Raw genomic sequence first — 13,189 nt, 5'->3', positions numbered from 1 at the left:
GAGATAAAAGAGTTAAAAAAGAATGAATCAAAGACGAAGAGTTCAATAAACTAGACTAGCAACATGCTTGATACAATGAATAGCAGACTAGAGGAAGGACAGGAACAAATTAATGACCTAGAAGACAAAGTAATAGAGAGCAATGAAGCTGAACGAAAGAGAGAAAGAATTATGCAAAATAAGAACAGACTTAGGGACTTTAATGACTGCTACAAACATAATAACATTTGTATAATAGAAGTCCTAGGAGAAAAGAGAGAAAAGGGGGCTGAAAGGAAACAGACATCCAGATCCAGGAGGCACAGAGAATTCCTATAAAAATCAACAGAAGCAGGTCAACACCAAGACATACTGTAATTAAATTTGCAAAATATATTGATAAAGAAAAAAAATCTTTAAAACAGCATGTCAAAAGTAGTTATTAACTTGCAAGAGAAAATCCATAAGGCTACCTGGAAGATTTTCAACAGAAACTTGGCAATCCAAAAGGGAGTAGAATGATATATTCAAAGTGCTGGATGGACAAAAACCTGGAGCCAAGAATAATCTGTCCAGCAAAGCTATTATTCAGAACAGAAGGAGAAATGAAGCTTCCCAGATAAACAAAAACTAAAGATATTCATGACCAGTAAACCAGTCCTGCTAGAAAAATTAAAGAGGGCTGTTTGAGTGGAAAGGAGAGACCAAAAGTGACAGTATAAAGGCAGGAAACACAAAAGCAGTAAAAATGAATATTTCTGTAAAAATCAGTCAAGGAACTCACACACAAAAAAAAGGGACATAAAATATAATATATTCATAAAATATGGAGAGGAGAAAAGAATGCGTCAAACTTGAACATTAACATAATATAAACTCTGAAGAGTCTATATACAAACCTAATTGTAACCATATATCAAAAACAACCAATAAACATGCAAAGAAAAACAATAAAGAAATCTAAATATATCTCTAAAGAAAATCAGCAAAACATGAAAGAGACGATCAGAAAAAAGCTTCAGAAACAATCAGAAAATAGGTAATAAACTGTCAGTAGGTATATATCTGTCAATCATTATTTTAAATGTATATGGACTAAATGCTCTAATAAAGAGACACAGCGTGTCAGAAAGGATAGAAATACAGGACCCTTCTATATGCTGCCTACAAGGGACTCATTTTAGACCTAAAAAGTCACCTTCAGATTGAAAGTAAGGGAATGGAAAAATATTTATCATGCAAATGCATGTCAAAAGAAAGCTGGAGTAGCAATACTTATATTGGACAAATTAAACTTTAAATTCTTTTTATTTATTTAAGTAATCTCTATCCCCAACATGAGGCTTGAACTCATGACCCCAAGATCAAGAGTCATACACTCCCACAACTTAGCCAGCCAGGTGCCCCTAAACTAGATTTTAAACCAAGTTTGCAACAAGAGACAAAGAAGGACATTATATAACAATAAAGGGGACAATCCAACAAGAAGATATAACTGAAAATATTTATGCACCCAATATGGGAGCAGCCAAATATAAAAAAACAGTAACAAACACAAAAGAACTAATTGAAAATAAAACAATAAGAGTAGGAGACTAACGCCCCACTTACATCTATGGACAGATCAATAAAGCAGAAAATAAACAAGAAAACAATGGTTTCGAATGACACATTGGATCAGATGGACTTAACTGACACATTCAGAACATGCTATCCTAAAACAACAGAATACATATTTTTTCAAGTTCATATGGAATATTCTCCAAGATTGCATATTAGTCTAGAAAACAAGCCTCAACAAATATAGGAAGATTGAAGTCATACCATGCATCTTTTCTGACCACAATGCCATAAAACTATGGCAACAATAAGAAAAAAATGTAAAAAGAACACAAATACATGAAGGTTAAACAATATGCTACCCAACAATAAATGAGTCAACCAGGAAATCAAAGAAGATATTTTAAAAAATACATGGAAACAAACAAATGGTAGTCCCAAACCTTTGGGATATAGCAAAGACAGTTCTAATAGAGAAATATAAAGTAATATAGGCCTACTTCAAAAAGCAAGAAAAATATCAAATAATGTAACTTCACACCAGAAGAGCTAGAAAAAGAACACACATGAAGCCTAAAGACAACACAAGAAAAGATATAAAGATTAGAGCAGAAATAAATGATAAAGAAACTAAAAAATATATATATTAAAAAGAAAAAAATATGTATAAAGAAACCAACGAAACCAAGGGCTGGTCCGTTGAAAAGAAATCAACAAAATTGCTAAGCCTATAGCCACACATATAAGGAAAAAAAAAAATGGAAGGACTAAAAAAAAATAAAATAAAATCACAAATGAGAGAGAAGAAATAACAACCACACCATAGAAATATAATCATAAGAGAATATTATAAAAAATAATATGCCAACAAGCTGGACAACCTAGAACAAACGAATAAATTCCTAGAAACATATAAAGTACCACAACTGAAGCAAGGAGAAATGGAAAACCTGAACAGACCAATAATCATCAACAAAGAAATGGAATCAGTAATCAAAAAACTCCCAGCAAATAAAAGCCCAGGGCTATAGGACTTCACAGTCAAATCCTACCAAATATTTAAATAAGAAATAACACTCATTCTTCTCAATCTATTTTAAAAAAATACAATGAGAAGGGAAATGTCCAAATTCATTGTATGAGGCCAGCAGTACCTTGATACCCAAACCAGATAAAGACACCTAAAAAAAGAGAACTACAGGCCACTATCCCTGATGAACACAGATACGAGACTCCTCAACAATACTAGCAAACCAAATCCAACAATACATTTAAAAAAATCATTCACCAGGAACAAGTGGGATTTCTTCCTGGGTGGCAAGAGTGGTTCAAATTTGCAAACCAATCAATGTGATGCATCACATCAGTAAGAGAAAGGATAAGAACCATATGAACATTTCAATAGGCACAGAAAAAACATTTGAGAAAGTATACAACAGTCATTCTTTATTTAAAAACAAACAAGCAAAAACCCTCAACAAAGTGGGTTTAAAGGGAACATACCTCAACATAATAAAAACCATCTATGAAAAACCCATAGCTAATTCATTTTCAATGGGGGAAAACAGAGCTTTTCCTCTATGGTTAAGAATATACCAGGGATGTCTGCTCTTACTACTTAAAAAAAAAAAGATTTTATTTACTTATTTGCGCATGAGAGAGAGAGACAGAGACAGAGACAGAGAGACAGAGAGACAGAGAGAGACAGGGAACAAGAGCGAGCACACAAGTTGGGTTGAGGAGCAGAAGGGGAGGGAGAAGCAGACTCGCTGCTGAGCAGGGAGCCCAACATGGAGCTCCATTCCAGGACCCCAAAGGCAGACACTTAACTGACTGAGCCACTCAGGCATCCCAAATCTCACTGCTTTGATACAAAATAGTACTGGAAGTCCTAGCCACAGCAATCAGACAACAAAAGGGAAAAAAAAAAGTCATCCAAATTGGCAAGGGATAAGTAAAACTTTCACCATTTTCAGATGACATGATACTAAATACAGAAAACCTAAATGACTCCACCAAAAAAAAAAAAAAATGCTATAAATGAAACGAAGTCAGTAAAGTCATAGGATATAAAATCAATATACAGAAATCAGTTGCATTTCTATACTCCAACAATGAAGCAATAGAAAAAGAAATTAAGGAATCAATCTCATTTACAATTTCACCAAATACAATAAGATACCTGAGAATAAACCAGACCAATGTGGTCAAGGACCTGTATTCTGAAAACTATAAAACAACTGAGGAAAGAAATTGAAGAAGACACAAAGAAATGGAAGGACAATCTATTCTTGTGGATTAAAAGAACAACGTTGTTAAAATATCTATACTCCTCAAAGCAATTTATATATTTAATTCAATTCCCTGAAAACACTAGCAGCATTTTTCGCAAAACTAAAACACGAAATTCTAAAATTTGTATGCAACCATGAAAGACCCTTAATAGCCAGAGCAATCTTGAAAAAGTAAAACAAAACTAGAGGCATAATAACTGCAGACTTCAAGTTATACAACAAAGCTGTATTAACCAAAATAGTATGGGTTCTGGCGCAAAAATAGACACACAGGTCAACAGAACAGAATAGAAAACCCAGAAATGAATCCACAATTATATGCTCAATTAATCTTAGACAAAGCAGGAAAGAATGCCCAATGGGAAAAAAGATTATCTCTTCAACAAATGGTGCTGGGAGAACTGGACACAAACATGCAGAAGAATGAAACTAACCACTTTCTTACAGAATGCAAAAAAAAAAAAAATCAATCAATCAATCAGTCAGTCATTCAATCCAAAATGGATTAAAAACCTCAATGTGAGACCTGAAACCAGAAAAATCCTATAAGAGAGCACCAGCAAAAACGTCTTTGACATCAGCCATAGCAACTTCTTACTAGACACATCTCCTGAGGCAAAGGAAACAAAAGGAAAAATGAACCCCTGGGACTTCATAAAATAAAAAGCTTCTGCACAGCAAAGGAAACAATCGACAAAACTAAAAGGCAACCTATAGAATTGGAGAAGATATTTGCAAATGGCATATCTGATAAAGGGTTAGTATCCAAAACATGTAAGGAACTTATAAAATTCAACACCCCAAAACAACCCAATTAAAATATCAGGAGAAGATATGCACAGACATTTCTCCAGGAAGACATACAGGTGGCCCACAAGATGCTCGTCATCACTCATCATCAGGGAGATGCAAATCCAGACAATGAGCTATCATCTCACACCTCTCAGAAATGGCCAAAATCAACAACACAAGGAACAATAGGTGTTGGTGAGGATGTGGAGAAAAGGGAGACTTCTTGTACTGTTGGGGGGAGTGCCACCCTGGACAAGAGCACAGAGGTTCCTCAAAAAGTTAAACACAGAACTACCCTAGGATCCACCAACCATACTACTAGGTATCTATCCGAAGAATACGAAAAAAAAAAAAATTTAAAAAAAAAACTAATTTGAAGGGATACATGCACCCTGATGTTTATAACAGCTTTACCTACAACAGCCAAATTATGGAAACAGCCCAAGTGTCCATCGATTGATGAATGGATAAAGAAGTGGAGATACAATGGAGTATTAATCAGCCACAAAAAAAAAAAAAAAAAGAAGAAGAAAAAGAAAAAAAAAAGAAATCTTGCAATTTGCAATGGCTTGAATGGAGATAGAGAGTCTAATATTAAGTGATCTAAGTCAGAGAAAGACAAGTACCACATGAGTTCAATCATATGTGAAACTTAAAAAAACAAGATAAAGAAGCAAAGGGGAAAAAGAGAGAGAGAGAGAGAGAGACAAATTAAGAAACAGACTCAACTCTAGAGAACTGATGGTTACGAGAAGGGAGGTGGGTAGGGGAATGGGCGAAACAGGTGATGAGGATCAAGGAGGGCACTTGTGATGAACACCCAGGGGTGTGCGGAAGTTTTGAAGCACTCTATTGTATACCTGAACCTAATATGACACTGTAGGTTAACTAACAAATTTGAATAAAAACTTAAAAAAAAAAACAATATTAGCCCCCCAAACACCTTTGCATTCCTATCTCCATCTCAGCACCTGCTTCCTAGAGGACCCACTAACACAACACCTTCCAACTCTGTTTCTTCTGGGGTCAAAGTTATTCACCTCGATACTTAGAGTCACGCATCCCAACTCTTCAGTCCCATATACCTACAGATGCTGACGGGTACATGTGCATATGTGTATCTTGGATGAGTATAAATGGGCATATTTCTACGTGACCTCTTTATTTTTTTTTTATTTATTTTTTTATTTATTTTTTTATTGGTGTTCAATTTCCTAACATACAGAATAATAGTTTCCAAGATCTATAAAGAACTTATTAAACTCTACGTGACCTCTTTAAATGCCATGTATTTTTTCCTACACGTATCTACCACAAAATCACTGTCCTCACAAAGGCAGTCATTCTTTTTTATTTATTACATATTTTTGTGCCGTATCTAAGAAAAAAAAATAAATGTGACTTATTGTTTGAAGGAGGGGAATGTACTTAATAGACTCTCAAGACACAGGTCTTAGATATAAAAAGATGCTCTCACCGATCTTATAAACAATTGCTTCCTTGAAGGTACCTAGGAACAGGACCATTGTTTTTTTTTGTTTTGTTTTGTTTTCAGTTTGTTAAAAGTTTGCTTTGTTCCCAGGCCAGCTTGCTCCTTCCGTTGTTAAATGTGTTTGGGTTTACTCCTTCACTTTCAACTTTCCCACCTCATTTTAGATGATGTCTCTCCAGGAAAACACTGAACATCGTGTGCTCTCGTCAGTAGTGCAGTTAGTACTCTGACCTACGGCAAACTTTCTTTATATTCTGCCTAAAGACTGCTATTAATTGAATCCGATCTTGAATTTCACTTTGAATGAAGAAGACTTTGCTGAAAGTTGTGCATCGTCTTTGATAAAATGAGAGACTGCTGATTTTCAGCTTTTATTATAACCTATTTTTTCCTGTCAGAATGTCCTTTAATACAGACTGTTTTTAATCTCTTTAAATTAATGAATCTCATTAAATGGCTCTTAAGTAAATCATTTTGATAATGGTTGACAGATTTTTTTGTGCCCCAGATGGATAGTTTAAGATAGTTTCTTTCTTTAAAAAAAAAAAATGCCATTCCCAAACCACATTATTTTGTGTCTCCCAGATGAATACTCCCCAGTGCTGGTTTTCTGGTCTGTGACCAAAGAGTGATTTAGTTGTTGAGGAGAAAAAAAAAAAAAAAAGACTTAGATACACATCAAAGAGCAAGACCTCAGGGACAGACAGGTTTAGGAAATTCTAATATTTTTGGTCTGTTACACTCTTTTGTCAACTTTGTTTCTAGCCTTGTACCTTTTATTACTGTCTTTCATGCGGTGACCAGCTGCTTTTTGTTAAACTGTGATTTGTCTATGGATAATACTCAAAATGTACTCCCAGGAAGTCTTTGGTTCTGACCCACGACTTCATTTAGTGCTGAAGACATGACATTTTCCATATGATCTACTTTTATATGTACATTTGAGTCTATGTAGAGTATATTTTATTTGAAGTCTAAGCACGCGTTCTGTTACGCCATTATCACCTCTCTGGACTAGATGGAGGTGGGGAGGGGGAACTGGTCAGGGGTTTGAATGATCTGACTTGGAGTTTCTAAACAATAATAGTTGTGAACACAGTGTTCCCATTTCTGAATGGCGCAGCCTTAACTGCTCTTGCCTTCCTCTTCCAATTATCTCCATTCCTTCAAAAATATGTGAGCCTTTCACCCAGTTTAACCACGGCAGGCCAAACCATTCATCAACTGACGTGCCCAGAGGTACACGGCGTCAGGCTCTGCAGCTCTGCAGCTCTGCCCAGGGCAGGAACTATCACAAGGGGAAGAAATGGAAAGAAGAGTAAGAGAAGCCAGGCAGGAATACATCTTCTTTGTTTGAGTAGAATAAGAGAGCGACAGGATGAGAGGATGAGAAAAGGAGCAAAATGTTTAGAGACCAAAGCAGGATGATATTCCCGTTGACCGGTGTGCCTAGGGAGGTTGGGAGGGACACAGTTGCTTTGAACTAAAATCCATGCTGAGCAATGATACCCAGAATGTTGCAATTAGGCAGATCGTTGGCCTTTTCTAGGTTTTGTAAAACAAAATAATAGTAATATATGCAGTGGTGACCCCAGACTCCCCACATCACAGACTGTAGAGAGACTCACTACCTGGCTGGTTGTAAGGCTGGGTGATGAGAGACCAAATTTTTCATGCCTTATTACCTTCGCGGCATGGCCTAGGACGATGCTCTGGACTATAGTCCAACAGTTATTGCAATCTGACTTCATTTAGAGTCTCACACATTAAAAAAAAAGGGGGTAAGAAAGATCTGGCCCTGTTTGCTTGCCGCCTGCCCACTGAAGGCTACAGGCCAGGTTGCTCTCTGGTCCATGCTTCAGGGCGCTGGGGTGCAAGCGGCCACCTGGCCCGGCTGAGGCAGGCAATTCCAGCAGCTTCTTTGAGGGACAATCCCGACACTTTGTGGTGTCCTGAGCGGCCGCTGGCCTGAGCCTAAGGATGGTTTTAAAAGAGCAATGTCAAAAAAATAAAAATAAATAAATAAAAAATAAAATAAAGTAAAAGAGCAATGTCAGAGCCGAGCGGCCATCAGCAGATCTTTGAAGATGGGAACAAATATAGATGGATAGAATCAAGGCCAAAGGAGGCGCCTGTATTATTTTCAGGCATGAGGCTCCATTTTAAGGCAGTTTAAGTGAGATGATACAAATATATCCAATTTGAGCCAATACAGAGAACTCTCCAGTTGACTACAGAGGGTTGAGCAATAGGATCCATGCATTTTTCAACTCCCGTCTTAAACGGGATGAATTCTGCATCTCCTAAGGGAATAAAATGCAGTAATTACGTAAAGTTTCACTTTCCTTTTTCATGGGACTTTGTAATCACACGCACTCTTTCAAAAGATATTCAAGGAAGAAATCGCCATATCCTAAATTCAGCAATTCTGTTTGTAGAAAGGGAAAAACAAAAGGCAGATCTCTTATCTGCCCTTTGAGTTTTCACGGCATAAACTGTCATTCATTTCAACTGTTTTCCTTTTACTCCAGGTGATAGATTATCAAGAGGCTGTTTAAAATCCCCAAACTTTTAAAATAACGTATTCATGAGATTTCCCCATAACAAAACTTGAAAGTGAAAGAGGAAACTGCATGTGGAAAGGACTCTCGTGGTGCAGAATGTGGAGAGCAGTCTCTAAAAATGCCATATGGGAAAAGGAGTTTACCATCCCTGAGACCCGGGCTTTGGCAGCCTGGCTTCACTTTTTTTTTTTTTAATTTATTTTTTATTGGTGTTCAATTTGCCAACATATAGGATAACACCAGTGCTCATACACAGTGCGGGGCGTACGTCCCCTCTCCAGGCCCGGGCGGTAGGGACAGTGGCCACAAAGAGAAGGCTGAGCCATCTCCAGGGAGTTGAGGGAGAAAAAAAAAAAAAAACAAAACTGAAAATACATTTGATTTTTTTTCATAAATACATTTTCCAAACTCTTATGAATTTTTTAAATACTTTATTGTTGTTTGAGCTACGTTTTTAATTCTCCCTACGCATTATTTACTTCATCTGCTAAAGACCTTTCTGTAAAGGTCTCCGGAATAAATTTTAATCTTTTAGATCGAGGGTCAGCAAACTATGATCCATGTCCAAATCATCCCCTGCCTACTTGTGCATAGCCTAGGAGCTAAGGATGCTTTACATTTTTAAGTATTTACCTTTCAAAGATTATATAAAGGCTTGTATGATAGCCTCCAATTTTATCAGGCCCTTCACAGGAAAAAAAAACAAAAACAAAAACAAAAAACTGCCGACCCTTTCTAGATCATTATCCTTCATATTTCTGTGTTCAGATACTATGTACATGGACCCAAGGACCCGGCAAGGCGAAATTACGTTGCGGTCTGCCCTTCTTTCTTGACCCTCAATTATTCTTTTTACTCTTACCTCTGAAACTGCTACTTCATCTGGGGTATCGACGTGTTATCACGGAAACTATACATAATTAAAACAATAAATTATTTGGCAATAAATGGATTAATATGAAACCACAGATGCATGGAATACTTGAGCTGGAGACTGTCAGGTAATGTGAGCCTCCCTGCTTCAGGATCTGCTATTAGACACACACACACCCCAATCCCTTCCTCCAGATTAAATGAGAAAGCATAGTTCCTGGGCAAAAGAATGAGCTTCGCCTTTCATCAATCATGAAACTCATGACCAGAAATATTAATTTATTTGCCTAAAAGAAACAGTCAGTTTGTATCAGAACCAGACCTAGGGCCGGAATCCAGATATAGCAATGCTCAAGTCAATCCCAAAAATGTCATTAAGCTATATCCACCCTGTTTCTGCACAATTGTGTGTCCTACATCCCATCCATGCTCACGTACTGACAAGAGAAGATACTCCGGGGCGGGGGGAGACGGTGGGGGCTACTAACTCATTCATGGGTTGTGGCTCCGGCGCTGCAGTTCAGGATAATCTTTACTTATTTCTTTGTACTTTGTAATTCTGTTGTTGTTGCCTGCATTGTTTACAGTGTGTATCTTCCGATGGATCTACGCTGAAAGATGAGTTACCAAGGAGCATTTTTCAAACACCTGGGTGTGAATTATCCAAGAGTTAGCGAGGAATTAAGCACACTGGGCTAGGGAGGTAGATATAAAAGACAAAGTACACGGTTCTCGAGCAGGGAGCCCAGAGCATGCCTGGCCACTATGCACACAGGCCATCACGTAGTCCAATTAATTCTTAATTCTAAAATGCATTTCCATCCAAGTCTGCCTCTGTATTTTGTCTCTGTGAGCACACGGGACACATTTTCCTAAATTAAGCATGTCTTTGGGATAGGAACACCAAGCCAGTGATCAAGGTTTATTTCTTTTTAGTGAAAGATATCAGGGCTCCTGCATTGATCAAATGGGTTAAAAATAATGATGGAGACAGCAGTTGCAAGGTTCAGGGTGAGTTTGGGAATCAGACCGGTAGAGAGTGCATTTGAACGCTGCTGCTCGCTGACCTTGTGGCATTTGGCAAGGCCTTTTATAGCTCTGAGCCTCAGTTTCCTCATGTACGAAGGGACAATGATAACACACCCTTCCAGTGCTCTCACGAGGGCGAAACGGACAGCTGTTCACTGAGGATGCTATAGTAAGATTCCAATGAGATGTCCCCTGTGCACCAAAGATGTGCCATAGGTCGTTGTTTGTCCACTTATGGGATGGGGCGGGGAGAGAAAATGCAAAGCCAGCATCACTAAAGCAGACAGTGGCAGGACCAGGGAACAGACCTGGATGTTCTCGCTCCAGTGTTTTCCAGGAGACAGCACTGATGAGTGGTTGAGGACACATCTCTTAAAGTTGCAACCTACTCAATGGTCAAATTCTTTTTTTTTTTTTTTTCCAATGGGCAAATCCTTAAATGCCTTAGAGTTTCGTTTATTAAAATGGGGACAACACTGTATACTTCATGTGGTCATTCTGAGAGATAAATTATATTTGAAATTGAGTGGGAATACATTAGATATTTCTCTTCTGATGCCAAGTAAATAATAAGGGCTTCATACTGAGGAAGCTCTAAATATAGATCATACTCTATTCTTCATGATACCTTAGACGCAGCCTTGATGGTTCGTAGACATTCAAGGAGTAGTTACAAAGTGGAAAAAAAAAAAAGAATGAATGAATGAGTGATGAGAACTGGACCTCTTTGCTGACATTTTCTTCGGTATTAACGTTAGACCTTAATTAGCCATATTCTTTTTTCTCCATTGTCACATAACAAGTCATGGTCACAATCCCGTCCCCAATTACCCTGTCCCCTAAGCCTTCCAATCACAGTGAACAAGGTTAAGGCGACACATCGGTGGCTGAGAGCATTTTGTCTGGAATGCGACACTCAGGGCTCATTCCCAGATCTACCACTTAATCGCTGCATGACCTTGAATGATTTGCTTTATCTCCCTAGGCCTCAGTTCAGTGAAGATCATACTGCTTCAGGGGTATATGAGAAGGATTAAACACAGATACTGTTAAAGTACTCAGCGTAGGGCCAAGAGCATATACGTGATCAGTAAACAGGAGCTACTTTTATCTGTATTATTACTTATGTCGCACTGACCGTCCCAGAGGACCCGTCCGCCGTGCGTTGGGCCCCATGCTCCCCATCTGTGCAGAGGAAGATCCGGTTCTTAACGACAAAAGAAATCTGCTGGTCTTCAATGGGCTGCCATCACCAAGCATGATTTAATGGGGGATTTCTGCCTTAGTGATGAAAACAGCATCATCCAGAGACACTCCCTGAATCTGTGTGGTCCAGAGGATTTGAAAGAAGCTCCCTGGTTGTAAGAGGGGACTGGAAGCCCAAAGAGGAAATGAAAACTGTAGAGTGTGTCATTTAGCCTAAATAGACACTTTTGCAGTGTCTTTAGAGGGAGAGAGTAAGTGTTGGAGCCATTTAAGTTGTGTGTCTTGTTGAAGGTAGTTGGGGAACAGGGGGAATGAATCATGTGCTATTTATCTCAGTATTTTATTCTGTCGAGACCTCACACCACTCTTGCAAAAACTGATACAAGTACTCCCATTTATAAAACGGAAATAATGCCAAGCATCCAAGAAGTTGAATAACCTGAAGCCACCCAACATTTAATGGCAGAGGGAACATTCGGTATGAACGTTCAGATGTGGCTGTTGCCAAACTTGTGTTATTTCAGTGATATTACTTTTTTTAATTTAGACAGTGATACATGTTCATTTTAGCATATTTCAGAAATGCAGATAAAAAGTGAAGTCAGAGTGATTTGGAGTCGACCTGTACGAGATAGCCTTCGGGGTGTATTTCCTCCAGGCTATTTTCAGTACGCCAACCGCCCTCACTGAACTCCTGAGATCCTCACTTTTCTCGTCTTTCAACTGAAGCAAAAGCAAATGTTTCTTCAGTTCCTCGCAGCTTTAAAATCCCATGATTTTATACTTCAAGCAATTTTGCTTTCAGATTTTAGTTCCCTTAATGGGGGTGGGGGGGTTGTAGCCACACAGAAAGATTGGTCGATTTCCATGGACGGTTCAATTCCTCCTGCACACGAATGACACTCGGCCAGGAAAAGAGTCTCTCTGTGGGTTTCATGACACCCCATCCATCCCTCATTTTCTGGACAGACTTCACCTAAGTGGCCTCTGAACATGGAGCTGTATCACCTGCCCCTGGCTGCATTTAGGATGATCAGAGCAGGGAGTAAGGGGTGGGGGAGGTGGGGAAGAGAGCTTAGGGAGGTCTTAATATTGGTGGGCATTAAAGTGAATTTGTTGAGTATAAAACTGTTGACCAGCTTAGGAACCTTTATGGGACCAGACATCAGTAGCTGACAGACTCGATATTACAGCAGAAGCAGTGGTTAATCAGTCACCTCTACTTTAAATGTTCAGTCCTTCTGGTTTGCAGGGTTTTTTTTTTTTTTTTTTTTTTTTTTTTCCCTCCTGCCTCCTGACTACGGCACTGACAGAAAGATTAGCAAGTTACATAATTGCATTAGGATAACAAGGCAGTTCAGGCAAAGGCTGATATCCAGGCAGTATTTTTAGAATAATTT

The sequence above is a fragment of the Canis aureus genome, chromosome 3 (assembly GCF_053574225.1).
Source record: "Canis aureus isolate CA01 chromosome 3, VMU_Caureus_v.1.0, whole genome shotgun sequence".
NCBI classification, from domain to species: domain Eukaryota; kingdom Metazoa; phylum Chordata; class Mammalia; order Carnivora; family Canidae; genus Canis; species Canis aureus.
Note: the sequence above shows the minus strand (reverse complement) of the source record.